Below are 16,345 nucleotides of genomic sequence, written 5' to 3' on the forward strand. Positions count from 1 at the left end.
CCTGTAATATTTATTTTAAAACACCTGTCCAAACTTGACTTCTAGGCCAATCTCTCTCCCAAGGTCCATGTTTATTGTTTCCCTTTTACTCTTGGGTTTCCAGGTGGAAATCCCACAGATAGCTCAGATTCAGCCTCTCATACCAAACCATCCTTTCCTTGGACCACTCTGCCTATGTGCTGTGTCTGTGGGGTGACACCAAATCCACCCCAACACTCATGTCTGAAACATGGGAGTGATCCTAGCCTTCCTCCCATTGTACCACATCCAATAAAATCCTATTGATACTACCTACAGTTTACCTCCCAATTTTATTTATTCATCTCTATTGCTAGTGCCCCTACTTTGGTTGAGATCCTGGTCATTTTTCCTCTTTATTTTCTTTATCTGTTTGCCTCCCTCCCTTCATTCTTGTGTCCTTATCACTCACATCCGCCAAACTGATCTGTTGCCAAAGCAAAGAGCAGGTGATGCCCAAGGATTCTTTATTTCTTTCAGCACTTTCTCCAGCCTGCAGGATGAACCCCAACCTCTGGAGCACAGCACAGTGTACACATTCTGAGGTCCCTCCTGCGTGTGACTCTTTGCTTGTCGCTTGGGGTATTCCCATCCTACCCCTGCACTGACCCAGCCTTCCCGAGCCATTTAGAGTCCACACCCTGCACTCTGCTCTTTCTGGCCCCAGCCTCCCACCATCACCACCCTAGGTGACCTCCACTCATCCTTTACGTTAATTTCTCTCCAAAGCCTGCTCTGCCTTCTGGGTTAATCACATAACTTTCCTTTGTGTTGACATTATGCTTTGACGATGTCTAGATTGCCATTGTCCACATTGGGCAATGGTTTCTCATGTTTTATGCATGATCACTTTTCATTTTTCCCAAATTATATATATTCTCCTTAACAATGGTGTGTTTTATTCCTTTACCACAAATAACTAGTGCTTGGGGATGAATGTGCTGAAAAAACTAGTTAAATGAGTAAATGTATGATTAGTGCAATGAATATTCTGTGGGGAACGAGGTGAATATAATTAGGTCTCCTGTCCAGAAAAACCAGATTGTGTAGAGAAGACACTGACTATATCATTACTGTATAGAAGGTCTGTCAGAGCAGTAGCAGTAAAATGACGGCTTGTGCTGTTTCTAAACGAAAGTCCTATCATCATGTTTCTGAAAAATCACTTGAAAATTCAAAAGAAACATCCCTCTCTAATCTGACAACTACCATACAAGTCAACATAAATTTGGTGATTTATTTCTGGGAATTTTAAAATTGGTGTGTATCATAACTTTTATAACATTGCAGATAAAATTTAATGCTGCTATTTTTAATGTGCATTTCAATATAAAATTTTTTAGCACATAACAATTCCTTACCAACATAGTTTTTGAGATCTGCCTGCTAATGCATGGAGTGACCAGATCTTAATTTAATCACCCACTAATTTTGGGGCATAAGACTATTTACAGCTTTTAACCATTGGAACTGTTGTAATCCCACAAATTATATAAAACACAAGGAGTATAACATTACAAACTGTGGCACATTCCTAGGTATTTTTAAGGAATAATACAAAAGAAGCCTATTCTGTGCTGTAAGTTACAAGTATCCACAAATATCATTGTTTGCAATAATGAAAATACTAAACTGAAGTTCTAAATTATGTTCATTGTTTGGTTGATCTCTTGGTTCCAGTTTCATTAAAGTATTAATACTTTCCCCATATTTGGCTATTTTGTTGCAACAAATGCAAAGTTCCTCTGTTATGAAGCAGGCTTGAGAAAGGTTAATGATAAATATTAAGGGAAGACACAAAAATTACTATCATCCAATGCAATAGTTTCAGGGCATACTAAAATTTCAGCAAAAATTACAAAACAAAGTTATATTGATCAGAATGAGAAAATAGAAGTATCAAAATAATTTTAAAATGTTTGTTTCAAAAATTATAAAGTGAAAAAAGTTAAATTATTTTTTTCGTGATTTGAAAATTCCATTTACGCACACTTTTTCTTTCCACTAATTTCAGGTAAATCTCAATCCCTGTAGGTAAATTCTAGATTTACAAATACATTTTTACAAATGTATTTACTTTTAATTTTTTGTGCATAATTAAAAGTGAGACATCTAAAAATCAACTTTAACAATTATTATAATCCATTTTGATTTATTTTAACTTCAAGGCATATGTAAATGTATTGATATATTATCATGTAATATGTTACATTTTGTAATTTACATTTTCACTTAGTATTATCAATAAACTATTTCTCAATTGCCTTAATAATCTTCATAACTGAAATGCTAGATAGAATATATATCCATCTTCCTGGTACGGTAATCGTGGAGCTTCATAATACATCCCTAATTAGGTTTAAAACATATCTCCCTATATAAACTTCCTTCAGCTTGTGCTTTTAAGATTCATGTAACATGGCATTAACATTTCCTACTTAGTGTTATTGGTTCTAATTTTCATAGAAGACAATTTTCTGCTAACAGCATTATCTCAATTCTTAAAATTTAAACATTTAATATAAGCGGTAAATATAAGTTCAAATGACTTCGAAATGTCTTAATTTCTTAAGAAGCTAAAAACTTTCTTAATTCAGAATAAGAAAACATTTAGTATTTCCAGTGGTGGGGCTTAGTTTTTTGACGGAATGAACTGAGAGGCATAACGAACAAAAAGCTGAGGACCCACAGCCAATTAAAGGATGGCCTCTGATTAATCTTCATCAAGTTCATTGAGTGACAGGCATGCTTGTTGCCATGGATGCTAGCAAACTCACTCTATTATAAAAAAAAATCTGTTTTTAAGTTACTGCTTGATCCTCCATGACTTCAGTGGCCCAAAGCATCTCCTTTCTACATCAAAACACTGAAATATTTGATTACAGCCAGCACACACCTACTGCCTTCCCTTTTCCAAAAGTAAGCCCCCATGGATCCTTTGGCCATTCCACCTGTGACCTGCTTTTCAGATCCCACACCATTCTCCTTGTCAGCGTCTGAACAGGCTCAGGTCTGAGGAATGGGGCCAAGTGCTGAGCAGCATATGAGCTCTTTGCCCTCTGACCCACGCAGAGTTCAGTGGGGCCAACCCTGCCTTCACTGTGGGCTTCAGACTGTGCTCACAGCATCATGGAGTCTAGAGACAGAAGATGCAGATCCTGGGCCTCCCAGGGGTCAGTATTTTAATTGACACCTGACCCTTCAATCTCTCTCACTCCCAGTTCTTTCCAGTTGTAAAATGGGAATAATTGTCCTTGTAATGCAGCATTGTTGTGAGATTAAGAGAAATGATATCTACAAAATACTCAGAGGTGTTTACTCATACACATCAGAGCTAAGAAACATTTTAATAAAGTATTTTTCTTGAATATAAAGTGCTGAAAGATTTTCAATTATTGGAAATTTTTTGAGATGCATAATAGAATTTTTCTTTCAATATATGCCAGGAGCTTTTTCAAGTATCCAAAAGACGCCAGGGAGTACCGTGTCTGATGCCGTCTCAGTTCTGGGGTCTGGTGTTCATGGTCAGTGCACAATATGACACCTGCTTCTGGTCCCTCCCTTCCTCTCCACTGGTTACCCTGGTTCTTTCTAGTGCATTGCATCACGACATCCCATTCCTGCCTCCCCACCTGGCACAGGGGTTCTAACTCTCCCCCAGCCTTTCCTTCAGGGGGTGGGTCCCTTTTGATGACAACAGGGGACACGGGGCTCTGTGCCTCATCCAAACTGAACACCAGGTCATTGCTTTCTGATTTCCTGTTCATGGCTGTGGCTACACAAGCTTTGCTGTGATGTTGGCTGCTGAGACTGTCCACCTTCCCTGGGGTCACCTGGGCAGCCTGGTTTCGGGGCCCAGAGGACCTTTCTGTGGTACAAACCTTGCTGAGGCCACAGTTCCACAGGGGTCAAGAACGAAAGTTGTTGAGAGAGTTTGGTTTCCTTTTAATTTCTCAATGAATCCATCGAATTTGAAATTATTTAAAGAAGATCCATGACAACTGGACTCACCTTTCAGAGCCAGAGCTGCTGATGTGGATTCTGAAGAGCTCTTAATAGAGCAGATGTTTCCCACTATGTTTACAAGTAGCTGTGCACTGAACCTCTGGGAGTGTGAAATGCCGACTGTCGCCCTTCCTCCAGGAGCCCAGTTACAGACCTTCAGCCAGGGCGAGGGTGGGTGTCTGTGTGTGTGGTGGGAGGGAAGGAAGGCTCTCATAGAACAGGGCAAGTCCCCTGGGCTTTTGTTGCTTCCCCTGTGAGAAGAGGATTCCTGAGTTTGTTCCACAGAAACGGCTTGTAGACTTGTGGCTCATTAAAGTGGCTTCAGTGGACGGTCCAGTTTCTAACAAAAGGTGTATTTGCAAAGATCCTTAGGGACACTTTGTCGAGAGACTTGGAGAAAGTGTTCTTGGACTAGAAAGTTGTCTGGAGTTTGGGACCAGCGTCAGTGTTGTCTGTGCTCTGATTTTACCTGTGTAAACAAGAGAGTTCCTTTCACTGCAGACATCAGGTAGTGGGGAAAGCCATGGAGTAGCAGGAGTCAGGAAGCAGACACGAAACCCAGTCCCCTGTCACTCAAAGGGTGTCCCAGGGATGGGTGCTGGTTCTCAAAGTGTTTGTCATCAGTCTGGTATGCAGCAAAGACGGAAATTGGAGGGAGCTCTTAAGCACTGTTACAGAATTTTGAGAATGTCGGTTGGCTTCAATAATTTAAAAATTGTATTTATGCTTTTGCATTTGAGTTTTCCTTATTTAACCTTTTCTGTAATTCTAGTTTTATTATCTTTCTAAAAAGTATCGATCCACTGGGCTTGGAAAAAAGTGATCCTTTGTTTAAATAGTTTGAGGAAACTAAGCGTGGCCTTTCTGTTCAGGAAATCTAGGTTCAGTTTTAGGTGTTTGAGTTCAGGAAAATTGTTTAATATTTTTGAGAGTCAATTTCATGATCTGTAAATTAGGGTTCATAATCCTATCTATAGGCTGGTCATGAGATTTAAATGGGGTAGCATATAATTACCTGGAAAATGTATCTGGAGTTAGTGATGTGTTTCAAACGTGAGACAAATAGGAGAAAGTGCCTGGATGTGTCGTCTCTGATCAACACTCACCAGACGCATTCATCCGAGTTGGAAGGAGCCCTGTCACCTTCTGCAAAATATTCTATTTCCTCCTCAGTCCCCAATCCTTCACTTTTGATGTTCATGACATTCCAGCTACGGCCCCTGCTGTCTGCCCCATTGAGCTCCCTGCTATTCCTCATGCCCTGAGGACTTGCGCTCCTGCATCCCACATCGTCTCTCCATCTCTACCTTTGTCACCAGCAAGGACAACCTCTAACCATTTGAGTATCTCCACGGACAATTTAACCTCTAGTTTCTTTCTTTTTTTACTTTGACTCAAATGTATTTTATTTATCTACACTCAGGAAAGCTTCTATCATATTCATTATCTTAAATCTCACTAATTTTTTTTGTCCCACAATTTTATATATATATATGTAAAAGCTCAGTGTTAAAGTTTGATTAGCAAACAGTCCACCAGAAACACACCTATAGTCCAACATACTCGAGTTTATTGGGTCAGTGTAGTAAGGGAGGGCTCTCCAAAGACCATCACACACCTCTCAGCATTGGAGAGAAGATGCATGGCTTTTGTTGTTATTATTATTACTATTATTATTATTATTATTATTATTATTGACCACACTTGGGGCCTTAAAACCTATGCTACAGCTGCTGCTAGATCTTCAACCCTCTGCACCCGAGTAGGAACTCTCATGCTTTTTGAAAGGACTGCATTCTTACTGAAGGCTGCTGAGTAGGAGTTAGGGGTTGTGGGTTTAGTTATGGAATGGTTGCTGTTCCTGTGGTGAGACTGTGGGAGTGGTTTATCCGAAACTGAATGCTGTCGTGAAATAATGGTAATTTAGCAATCGAGTATCTCCTGCTGTAGATAAGAATAATATTTTAGGCTTGAGTACCTTGTTGATAAGAAAGCAGTAGTTATTGAAAAATTAGATCACTGTGGCATTTTTACATGGAAATGTAGCACAAACTTGGAAGAAACAACATTTTCTACTAACTTTGATTCTAGGTTACTCTGTGTTCATTTTTCCAGCCTGAACAATGACAGGGATGTTTTTCAGTCTCAAAAAATATGTTCTTCTGGAAAATATTTATTTCTCATTATTTACCTAATGTAATGATATAAAATTTTATACTATCTATCTTTAACCATCTTAATACCTACAGAATGTACAGTTATGCCCCATTTTGTGTGTCTTATTTGGATAATTGCTATTTTACCTTTTTAGTGATTATTACTCCTATTGTTTCATTTTGTTTTGTTTTACTTTTACTAATCCTTTCAGTGTAGTTACGCATTTCTTTCTTTATGGGAGAAATTTTCTATTTAATTTATGTTTCTTTTTTATTTTAGATGATTTTTATTTTTTCCATTCTAGCTGGTTTACAAATGTTCTGTCAATTTTCTACTGCACAGCAGGGTGACCCAGTCACATATACATACATACATTCTTCTTCTCACATTATCCTCCATCATGCTCCATCCTAAGTGACTAGATAGAGTTCCCAGGGCTACACAGCAGGATCTCATTGCTTATCCATTCCAGAGGAAATAGTTTGCATCTGTTGACTCCCAGCTCCCAGTCCATTCCTTTTCAAGCTTCTTGAGATTAAAACTTATGCTTTTGTTTCCAGCCTTTCCTTGAGGTTGGCTTCCAACCTATTACCTTGATGAGTTCCAGTCTTTTTTGTCAGTGTTTGTTCAACAGTTAGTTGTGATTTTGTGTTTATGTGAGAGGAAGTGAGTTCAAGTCCTTCTACTCTGCCATCTTCTCTCTGACCCCTTTCCAAAGCTGGAAGGACTGGAAATTTTCATGGGACCCGGTACTCAGGTAGGGATTCCCAAACAGTAATTGATGAGTTGCTGGAGGCTCAGTGTGGAAAACCCTTTTCTACCATTTCCTTTGTGCTTCATTATTTTAACTCGTTTATAGGGTGCCGGGTGCAGAGTTCTTGCCCCTGGTACTTAGACCAGAATTCTCACTATGAGATGGCTGCTCCTGACACCTCAGCTGAGCCAGCCTTGTGACAAGAATTGTGCACATACTGATTCAACATGGCAGCAGGCCATTTTCCAACCTACTGTCTTGAGTTTGGGCTCTATATATCCTTTTTTCTGTGCCAGCTACTTTGAATGATGTTCTGGAGATTGTGGAGGATATGTTATAGAAAGTCTGGATGGTCTTATAGCATTCTCAAACATAGTCACTGCATGAATACACCACCGTTTCTTCACCTGTTCATTCAATAATGGACCTTTAGGCATTTCCTAGTTTTTGGCAATTGTGAATAAAGCTTCTGTGAATATCTCCATGCAAGTCTTTGTGTGGATATGTTTTTATTTCTCTTGGACAAAAATCTTAGGATTGTAATCACCTGGTGTATGGTTAGCATTTGTTTCCTAAAACGTGCAAAATTGTTTTTCAAATGGCTGCACCATTTTGCATTCCAACCAGTATTTTATTCAGTTCTGTTTGCTTTGTGTCCTTTCTAGCACTTGGTATTGTCAGTTAAAAAAAAAAAACAAAACAACTCTTCTGGAGTTCCTGTCATGGCTCAGTGCAAGCAAATCTAACTAGTATCCATGAGGACACATTTTGATCCCTGACTTTGCTCAGTGGGTCTGAGCATTGCTGTGAACTGTGGTGTAGGTCACAGACACAGTTTAGATCCTGTGTTGCTGTGGCTCTGATTTGACCCCTAACCTGGGAACCTCCATATGCTGCAGGTGTGGTCCTAAAAAGCAAAAAAAAAAAAAAAAAAAAAAAAAGTCTTCTAGTATGTGCGTAACATTAACTCCTTTAATTTGTACTTCTCTATTGACCAATTGTGTTCAGAATCAATTTCAAGTTCTTTGCTCTATGCATCTGTTGATTGTCACTTAGTTTGTTTTCACTCTTGGGTATTGTGGAGAAATGCTGCTATAAATGTGGGAGTGTATATTTATCTTCAAATTCCTCTTTTAATTTTCCTTGTTTATATGTCCAAAAGCAGACTTTCTGAATCATATAGAGTTCTACGAGTAATTTTTTGAGGGACCTCTATACTGGTTTTTCATGGTGTGTTTTTTTTTTAATATCAATTTCCATTTCAACCAGTGGTGCACAAAGATTTCCTTATTTCCACATTCTTGCCAGCAGTTGTTACCTCTTCTCTTCCTGACAGCTATTCCAAAAGGTTTGAGATAATAACTCAGTGTGGCTTTGATTTGCATTTCCCCAGTGATTATCAGTGTGTATATTTTTGTGTTCCTGTTGGTCATTTAAATGTCTTGTTTTCTTTTTAAATTCTACTTTAAAAATTTAAATATAAGGCACAAAGGAATGTTTCCACAGAAAAGACACTCATGGACTTGGAGAACAGCCTTGTGGTTGCCAAGAGGGAGGGGGAGAGAGGGGGCTGGACTGGGAGTTTGGGGTTAATAGCTGCAAACTATTGCATTTGGAATGGATCAGCAGTGAGATCCTGCTGTGTAGCACAGGGAACTATATCTAGTCACTTGTGATGAACATGATGGAGGATAATGTGTGAAAAAGAAGATGTACATATGTATGACTGGATCACTTTGCTTTACAGTAGTTTAATTTTTAATTGAAGTGTAGCTCATTTATAATATGATACTAGTTTTAGATGTGCAATATAGTGATTCAGTGTTTATAAATCGAATTCCATTTACAGTTCTAATTAAAATATTTGCTGTATTCCCTATGCTGTAGAATATATATTTGTATCTTATTTATTTTATACATAGTAGTTGGTGCCCCTTGCTCCCCTACTGCTTTGTTGCCTCTCCCCCTCCCAGCTCCCCACTATACATGGTTGTTCTCTATATCTGAGTCTGTTGCTGTTTTGTTATATACATTTATGTGTTTTATTTTTAGATTCTACATATAAGCAATAACACACAGTATTTGTCTTCCCTACCTGACTTATTTCTTTTTTTTTTTTTTTATTTTCCCACTGTACAGCAAGGGGGTCAGGTTATCCTTAGATGTATACATTGCAATTACAGTTTTTTCCCCCACCCTTTCTTCTGTTGCAACATGAGTATCTAGACATAGTTCTCAATGCTATTCAGCGGGATCTCCTTGTAAATCTATTCTAGGTTGTGTCTGATAAGCCCAAGCTCCCGATCCCTCCCACTCCCTCCCCCTCCCATCAGGCAACCACAAGTTTCTTCTCCAAGTCCATGATTTTCTTTTCTGAGGAGATGTTCATTTGTGCTGGATATTAGATTCCAGTTATAAGTGATATCATATGGTATTTGCCTTTGTCTTTCTGGCTCATTTCACTCAGTATGAGATTCTCTAGTTCCATCCATGTTGCTACAAATGGCATTATGTCATCCTTTTTTATGGCTGAGTAGTATTCCATTGTGTATATATACCACCTTTTCTGAATCCAATCCTCTGTCGATGGACATTTGGGTTGTTTCCATGTCCTGGCTATTGTGAATAGGGCTGCAATGAACATGCGGGTGCATGTGTCTCTTTTAAGTAGAGCTTTGTCCGGATAGATGCCCAAGAGTGGGATTGCAGGGTCATATGGAAGTTCTATGTATAGATTTCTAAGGTATCTCCAGACTGTTCTCCATAGTGGCTGTACCAGTTGACATTCCCACCAGCAGTGCAGGAGGGTTCCCTTTTCTCCACAGCCCCTCCAGCACTTGTTATTTGTGGATTTATTAATGATGGCCATTCTGACTGGTGTGAGGTGGTATCTCATGGTAGTTTTGATTTGCATTTCTGTTATAATCAGCGATGTTGAGCATGTTTTCATGTGTTTTCTGGCCATCTGTATATCTTCTTTGGAGAAATGTCTATTCAGGTCTTTTGCCCATTTTTCCATTGATTGATTGGTTTTTTTGCTGTTGAGTTGTATAAGTTGCTTATATATTCTAGAGATTAAGCCCTTGTCAGTTGCATCATTTGAAACGATTTTCTCCCATTCTGTAAGTTGTCTTTTTGTTTTCTTTTGGGTTTCCTTTGCTGTGCCAAAGCTTTTCAGTTTGATGAGGTCCCATGGGTTTATTTTTGCTCTAATTTCTATTGCTTTTAGAGACTGACCTGAGAAAATATTCATGAGGTTGATGTCAGAGAGTGTTTTGCCTATGTTTTCTTCTAGGAGTTTGATGGTGTCCTGTCATATATTTAAGTCTTTCAGCCATTTGGAGTTTATTTTTGTGCATGGTGTGAGGGTGTGTTCTAGTTTCATTGCTTTGCATGCAGCTGTCCAGTTTTCCCATCAATGCTTGCTGAATAGACTTTCCTTTTCCCATTTTATGTTCTTGCCTCCCTTGTCAAAGATTAATTGACCATAGGTGTCAGGGTTTATTTCTGGATTCCCTCTTCTGTTCCATTGGTCTGTCTGTCTGTTTTGGTACCAGTACCACACTGTTTTGATGACTGTGGCTTTGTAGTATTTCTTGAAGTCTGGGAGAGTTATGCCTCCTGCTTGGTTTTTGTTTCTCAGGATTGCTTTGGTGATTCTGGGTCTTTTGTTGTTCCATATAAATGTTTGGATTGTTTGTTCTAGTTCTGTGAAAAATGTCCTGGGGAATTTGATAGGGATTGCATTGAATCTGTAGATTGCTTTGGGTAGTATGGCCATTTTCACAATATTGATTTTTCCAATCCAGGAACATGGAATATCTTTCCATTTCTTTACATCTTCTTTGATTTCTTTGACTAAAGTCTTATAGTTCTCGGCATATAGGTCCTTTACTTCTTTGGTCAGGTGTATTCCGAGGTATTTGATTTTGTGAGGTACAATTTTAAAAGGTATCGTATTTTTGTATTCCTTTTCTAATGTTTCATTGCTGGTATACAGAAATGCAACTGACTTCTGAATGTTAATCTTATATCCTGCCACTTTGCTGAATTTATTAATCAGTTCAAGGAGTTTTGGGGTTGAGTCCTTAGGGTTTTCTAGGTATAGTATCATGTCATCTGCATACAGTGACAGTTTGATCTCTTCTCTTCCTATATGGATGCCTTTTATTTCTTTTGTTTGTCTAATTGCTATGGCTAGGACTTCCAAAACTATGTTGAAGAGCAGTGGTGAGAGTGGGCATCCCTGTCTTGTTCCAGATTTGAGTGAGAAGGCTTTCAGTTTTTCCCCATTGAGGATTATATTTGCTGTGGGTTTATCCTAAATGGCTTTGATTATATTCGGGAATGTTCCCTCTATACCCACTTTGGCGAGGGTCTTGATCATGAATGGATGTTGAACTTTGTCAAATGCTTTTTCTGCGTCTATTGAGAGGATCATATGATTTTTGACCTTTTTTTTGTTAATGTGGTGTATGATGCTGATTGATTTGCGTATATTGAACCATCCTTGTGCACCTGGGATGAACCCAACCTGGTCATGGTGTATAATTTTTTTGGTATGTTGTTGGATTTGGTTGGCTCAGATTTTGTTGAGAATTTTTGCATCTATATTCATCAATGATATTGGCCGATAGTTTTCTTTTTTGGTGGTATCTCTGTCTGGTTTTGGAATGAGGGTGATGGTGGCCTCATAGAATGTCTTTGGGAGTATTCCTTCTTCTTCAACCTTTTGAAAGAGTTTAAGGAGGATGGGCACCAATTCCTCTTTATATGTTTGATAAAATTCACCTGTGAAGCCATCTGGTCCTGGACTTTTATTTGTAGGGAGTGATTTTATGACCTCTTCAATTTCATTTCTAGTGATTGGTCTGTTCAGTAGGTCTGTTTCTGCTGGATTCAGTTTTGGCAGGCTGTAAGATTCTAGAAAATTGTCCATTTCTTCCAGATTGTCAAACTTGTTGCCATCCAGTTGTTCATAGTATTCTCTTATGGTTTTTTGTATTTCTGCTGTATCCGTTGTGATTTCTCCTTTTTCATTTATAATTTTGGTGATTTGGGTTCTTTCTCTCCTCTTTTTAGTGAGTCTGGCCAGGGGTTTGTCAATTTTGTTCACCTTCTCAAAGAACCAGCTCTTGGTTTTATTAATTTTCTCTATTGTTTTTTGAGTCTCTATTTTATTGATTTCTTCTTTGATCTTTATAATTTCCTTCCTTCTGCTGACTTTCGGACTTTTTTGTTCTTCTTTTTCTAATTCGTTTAGGTGGAGGGTTCCTACCTGACTTATTTCAATTAGCATAATATCCTCTAAGTCTATCATGTTGTTGAGAATGTCACAATTCTATCCTTTCTTGGGGGGGGTTGTGTGTAATATTCCAATGTACATGATATCGTCGTTAAAATTCTCACTGCATTCCTCTATTATTATCTCTATTTCCGTTAGCATTCTTATTACTCTTGCTTTGAATTCTTTACCTGCTAAGTTGTTTATATGTTTTTCATTAGTTTTTCTCCAGTTTTTTCCCCTGTTCCCTTGTTACGAATCCCTTTGTCTTCTCATTTTGCTTAACTTTCTCTGCCCCTATGAAATTAAGTGAAACAGTTACCTCCTCCCAGTTTTGAAGTGGTGTCTTTGCTGGGGAGCATCTACATGCAGTCTTTGTGTGCTCAGTGACTTTGGTGGGAGACTTGGATCTGAAGGGTGCAGTGGTCATGGCTTTTCCTAGGGTGTGGTGGCAGCCAGCACCTTGGTGGGAATTAGGACTGGAGATGGATGGGCTAAACCAGAGCCTGGTGTGAACAGTGGCTTCTCCTGTGGCTTGACCGCAATTACCAGCTTTGTGGTGGGTGTGGCTAGAGCCAGAGGTGTTAGAGCTTCAGCCTGGAGCGAGCGGCAGCTAGTCCCTAGGCACTGTGGCACTCACATCTTGGTGGGTAAAGAAAGAGCATGCAGGTGGAGCCTGCTGCAGGCTGGGGTGGGAGGTGCATGCTATGGCAATCCAGCAGATTAGCCAGAGCTAGAGGCAGATGTGAGGCGGGGTTTCTCCTCTCCTCGATGGCTGTCACTGCCCTACTGGGGGCAGGGTCATGTCCAAAGTTGCTGGAGCAGAAGCGCTAAGTGTTGGGTATGAGCTGGCTCTGTTGCAACTGTGTGCTCTCCCTGCTGCCAGGAATAGCACCTATTCCCCAGAGGGGAGCAGTGCCAGAGCCGGAGGCTCTGCCGTGGACATTCATCATGGGCTGCACACTGGGGTGGTCACTGGAACCGGGTCAGAGTCCCACACAGTTACAGTCTGCTTCCTCTGCCTTGTTCCCGGGAGTAGGCAGGAGGACATGCGCTCATCACGAGTGGATTCTAGGTTTTGTGCAGCCCTCCTGCAAGTCTCAGTGTGGTTCAAACCAGCAAAGGGAAGATGTCTTCCCAGGGTCAGAAACCCAGGCTGGGGTGCCCAGTATGTGGTTCCAACAGCTCGTTCCCCCGGGAGGATGTCCAGCCCATGAAATCCCCTCCTCCCCTGTGTCAGCTCCCAGGTGCACTGGTCCTGATCTGACTCTTCCCTCCCTCCCTGACTCCTGGGGATCTTCTTCTGCCGCCTTGAGTGTACGAGCGTTCCTGTGAGTCTCCAGTTCGTTTTCAGTGAGAAGTCCTCCACAGGCAGATGGGTTTTCAGAACGTTCCTGGGGGAGGTGAGCCCCGTGTCTTCCCACTGCACCACGCTGATCTCCTTCTGTTCAGCCCCTCATGTGTATGTCTGATCCTGATTTCTGCTCTGTGCTACTAGATGTATGCCTTTGGCAGAAACAGGCATCTTAAGCTTAGGGAGGCCAACTAGGAAATATCGACTCCTGCTCCCATAGCGCCTGTGAAACATTCCCTTGTGATGCTGAGAGAGATGAAAACATGGACAACTTCTCTGCTGTGTCTCGTCTTAAGAGGTGCCGTCCGATTTCCCCTTGCGTTTGGACGGGTCTCGTTGGCATGCGTACACAGGGAATACCGTGGAAATAATGATCTGGGAATGTTGCATCTCAGTGACGAGAGCCTTTGTGGCCCTGCCTGGGTCTGCTGGAGGATTTCCTCCTGGAGCTCATGGCTGCCCCGTGGAAGTTTGACTACCCCCATTAAAACCACGTGGAGAACTCTGAGAGAACATGCTGGGGTGGGGGGGGGGTGCTTGCTAAGCCCTGCCTTCAACTCCCCCCACACCCGCCTCATTTGGCAGCAGGCATGGGAATGAAATCATGTTGGGTCCTCCAGCCTGGGCCAGCCACCTACTGAACACATGAGCCATTCCAGTGGTGCCACCAGGGGCAGAAGCCTGAACCCCTGCAGTCTTCTCCCAGCCAATTCTTGCCTAACTTCCTCAACCACGACATCCTAACATAGAGTCCGATGGTTGAGGCTTTAAACACTAAGGTTTGGGGCAGTGTGTTTGCAGCACAGAACACCAGCTCCCCCTGCGACACCTGGGAGGGAGAGTTTGCTGTAACGGAGGCCCAAATCCTGTGGCAGTTGCTCTGGGGCTGGAGGGTGGGGTAGAAGCTGAAGGAGCCTTAGGGAGCCTCCTAGGGATAGCTAGAAATTTCTTATAGAGATGGTGACGGCTCGTGGGATAGTGTGGAAAATATAGTTTGAAAGGTCAGGGAGAGAAGACACTTGCGAGGTAGCTGTGGAATGCTTAACAGTATTGTCATCTGGGATAAACTGTAAAGGGCCCCTAGTATATTCTTAGATTTTGCTGGGAAGATTTCCTGGAAGAAGATACAAATTCCATCCAGTGTATTTTATATACTGCAGCTGCTCAACTGTGGTGTATAAAATGCTATATGGAAAGTTAAGAATGATTTTTTTTGAGTCTTGAGGAAAGTTTAGGAAAGTATTTAAGGGAGCATTGTCTTGCTCCGTTTGAATAGAAGGCTATTTCTCATTCCCCATAGCTTCCAGAAAACTCTTCTCCAGGTAAGAGAGGCCTCCAAATCAAAGATCCGACCCACACTGGAGCTGTAAGTGTCTTTGTCAAAATCTCGGGAAGATTTAAGGCCCACTGTCACTTTCAGCTATATGAAAGTAATTCTAGGAGCCTTAATGGCAGGTTTCATGGACACTCTCAAAAGTAAGGCTTTCAGAATCGTGATGGACGTTTCTCACAGCAGCCCCTCAATTCTCCAAAGAAAGCATTATTTGGATTTTGCCTAATTGAATAGATTTATTCACTCTAAAAAATATTCAAGGAATTATTGTTGGTTCTGGCTAATTGAATAGATTTCAATTTGAAACACAGAAAGCCATCCAAATTAAAAAACAGTTTTATTGATAAAATTCACATGCCCACCGTTCATCCATTTAAAATGTTCAAAATAGTTCATACGTATATGCAACCATCACTATGGTCAATTTAAAAGCATTTTCATCACCTCATAGGAAAATCCTCCATCCTTTAGATCACACCACAATCCACATTTATTTATTTATTTGTTTTTACTTTATTTATTACTCAAATGAATTTATCACATCTGTAGTTGTGTAATGATCATACACAGGATTTCCACCCCATAACCCAAGCACATCCACCCACCCCCCAAACTGTCTGCTCTGGAGACCATAAGTTTTTCAATGTCTGTGAGTCAGCATGTGTTCTGCAAAGAAGTTCAGTCTATCCTTTTTTCAGATTCCACATGTCAGTGAACACATTTGATGTTGGTGTCTCATTGTATGGCTGACTTCACTTAGCATGATAGTTTATATATCCATCCATGTTGCTAAGAATGCCGGTATTTTGTTTCTTTTAATGGCTGAGTAATATTCCATTGTGTTTATGGACCACATCTTCTTGAGCCACTCCTCTGTCGATGGACATTTAGGTTGTTTCCATGTCTTGGCTATTGCAAAGAGTGTTGCAATGAAGATTGGAGTACATGTGTCTTTGTGAGTCACGGTTTTCTTTGGATAGATGGCCAGGAGTGGGATTGCTGGATCAAATGGGAGTTCTATGTTTAGTTTTCTGAGGCATCTCCATACTGCTTTCCACAGTGGTTGCACAATTTACAATCCCACAAACAGTGTACTAGTGTTCCTTTTTCACCTCACCCTCTCCAGCACTTCTTGTTTGTAGACTTTTGGATGATGGCCCTTCTGGCTGGTGTCAGGTGGTACCTCCTAGTGGTTTTGATTTTCATTTCTCTAATAATGAGTGATGTTGACCATCTTTTCCTGTGTTTTTTGGCCATCTGTATGTCTTCTTTGGAGAACTGTCTCTTTAGATCTTCTGCCCATTTTTGGATGGGGTTGTTTGTTTTTTTGGTATGGAGTTGCAGAAGGTGTTTATAAATTTCAGAGATGAATCCCTTGTCAGTCGATTCACTTGCAAAGATTTTCTCCCATTCTGTGGACAACCCACATTTTCTTGAATC

At 40.6% G+C, this 16,345-nt stretch overlaps 3 protein-coding genes across 6 annotated transcripts in view; all 3 read left to right on the forward strand.

Moving 5' to 3' along the window:
• The window catches only part of LOC100522627 (olfactory receptor 10T2-like), a 277,947-nt gene that overhangs the window by 112,221 nt on the left and 149,381 nt on the right, over positions 1–16,345 (forward strand). The gene's annotated exons all lie outside the window — the stretch shown is intronic.
• Positions 1–16,345, forward strand: part of LOC110255358 (olfactory receptor 5P1-like) — a 216,506-nt gene that overhangs the window by 36,531 nt on the left and 163,630 nt on the right. The window lies entirely within an intron of this gene.
• OVCH2 (ovochymase 2) overlaps positions 1–16,345 on the forward strand; it is a 500,449-nt gene that overhangs the window by 33,179 nt on the left and 450,925 nt on the right. The window lies entirely within an intron of this gene.

Source organism: Sus scrofa, chromosome 9, assembly GCF_054392235.1.
Source record: "Sus scrofa isolate SSC_HxYL_T2T_F1_AM1 chromosome 9, Sscrofa_HxYL_maternal_Yorkshire_Landrace_v2.0, whole genome shotgun sequence".
NCBI lineage: Eukaryota > Metazoa > Chordata > Mammalia > Artiodactyla > Suidae > Sus > Sus scrofa.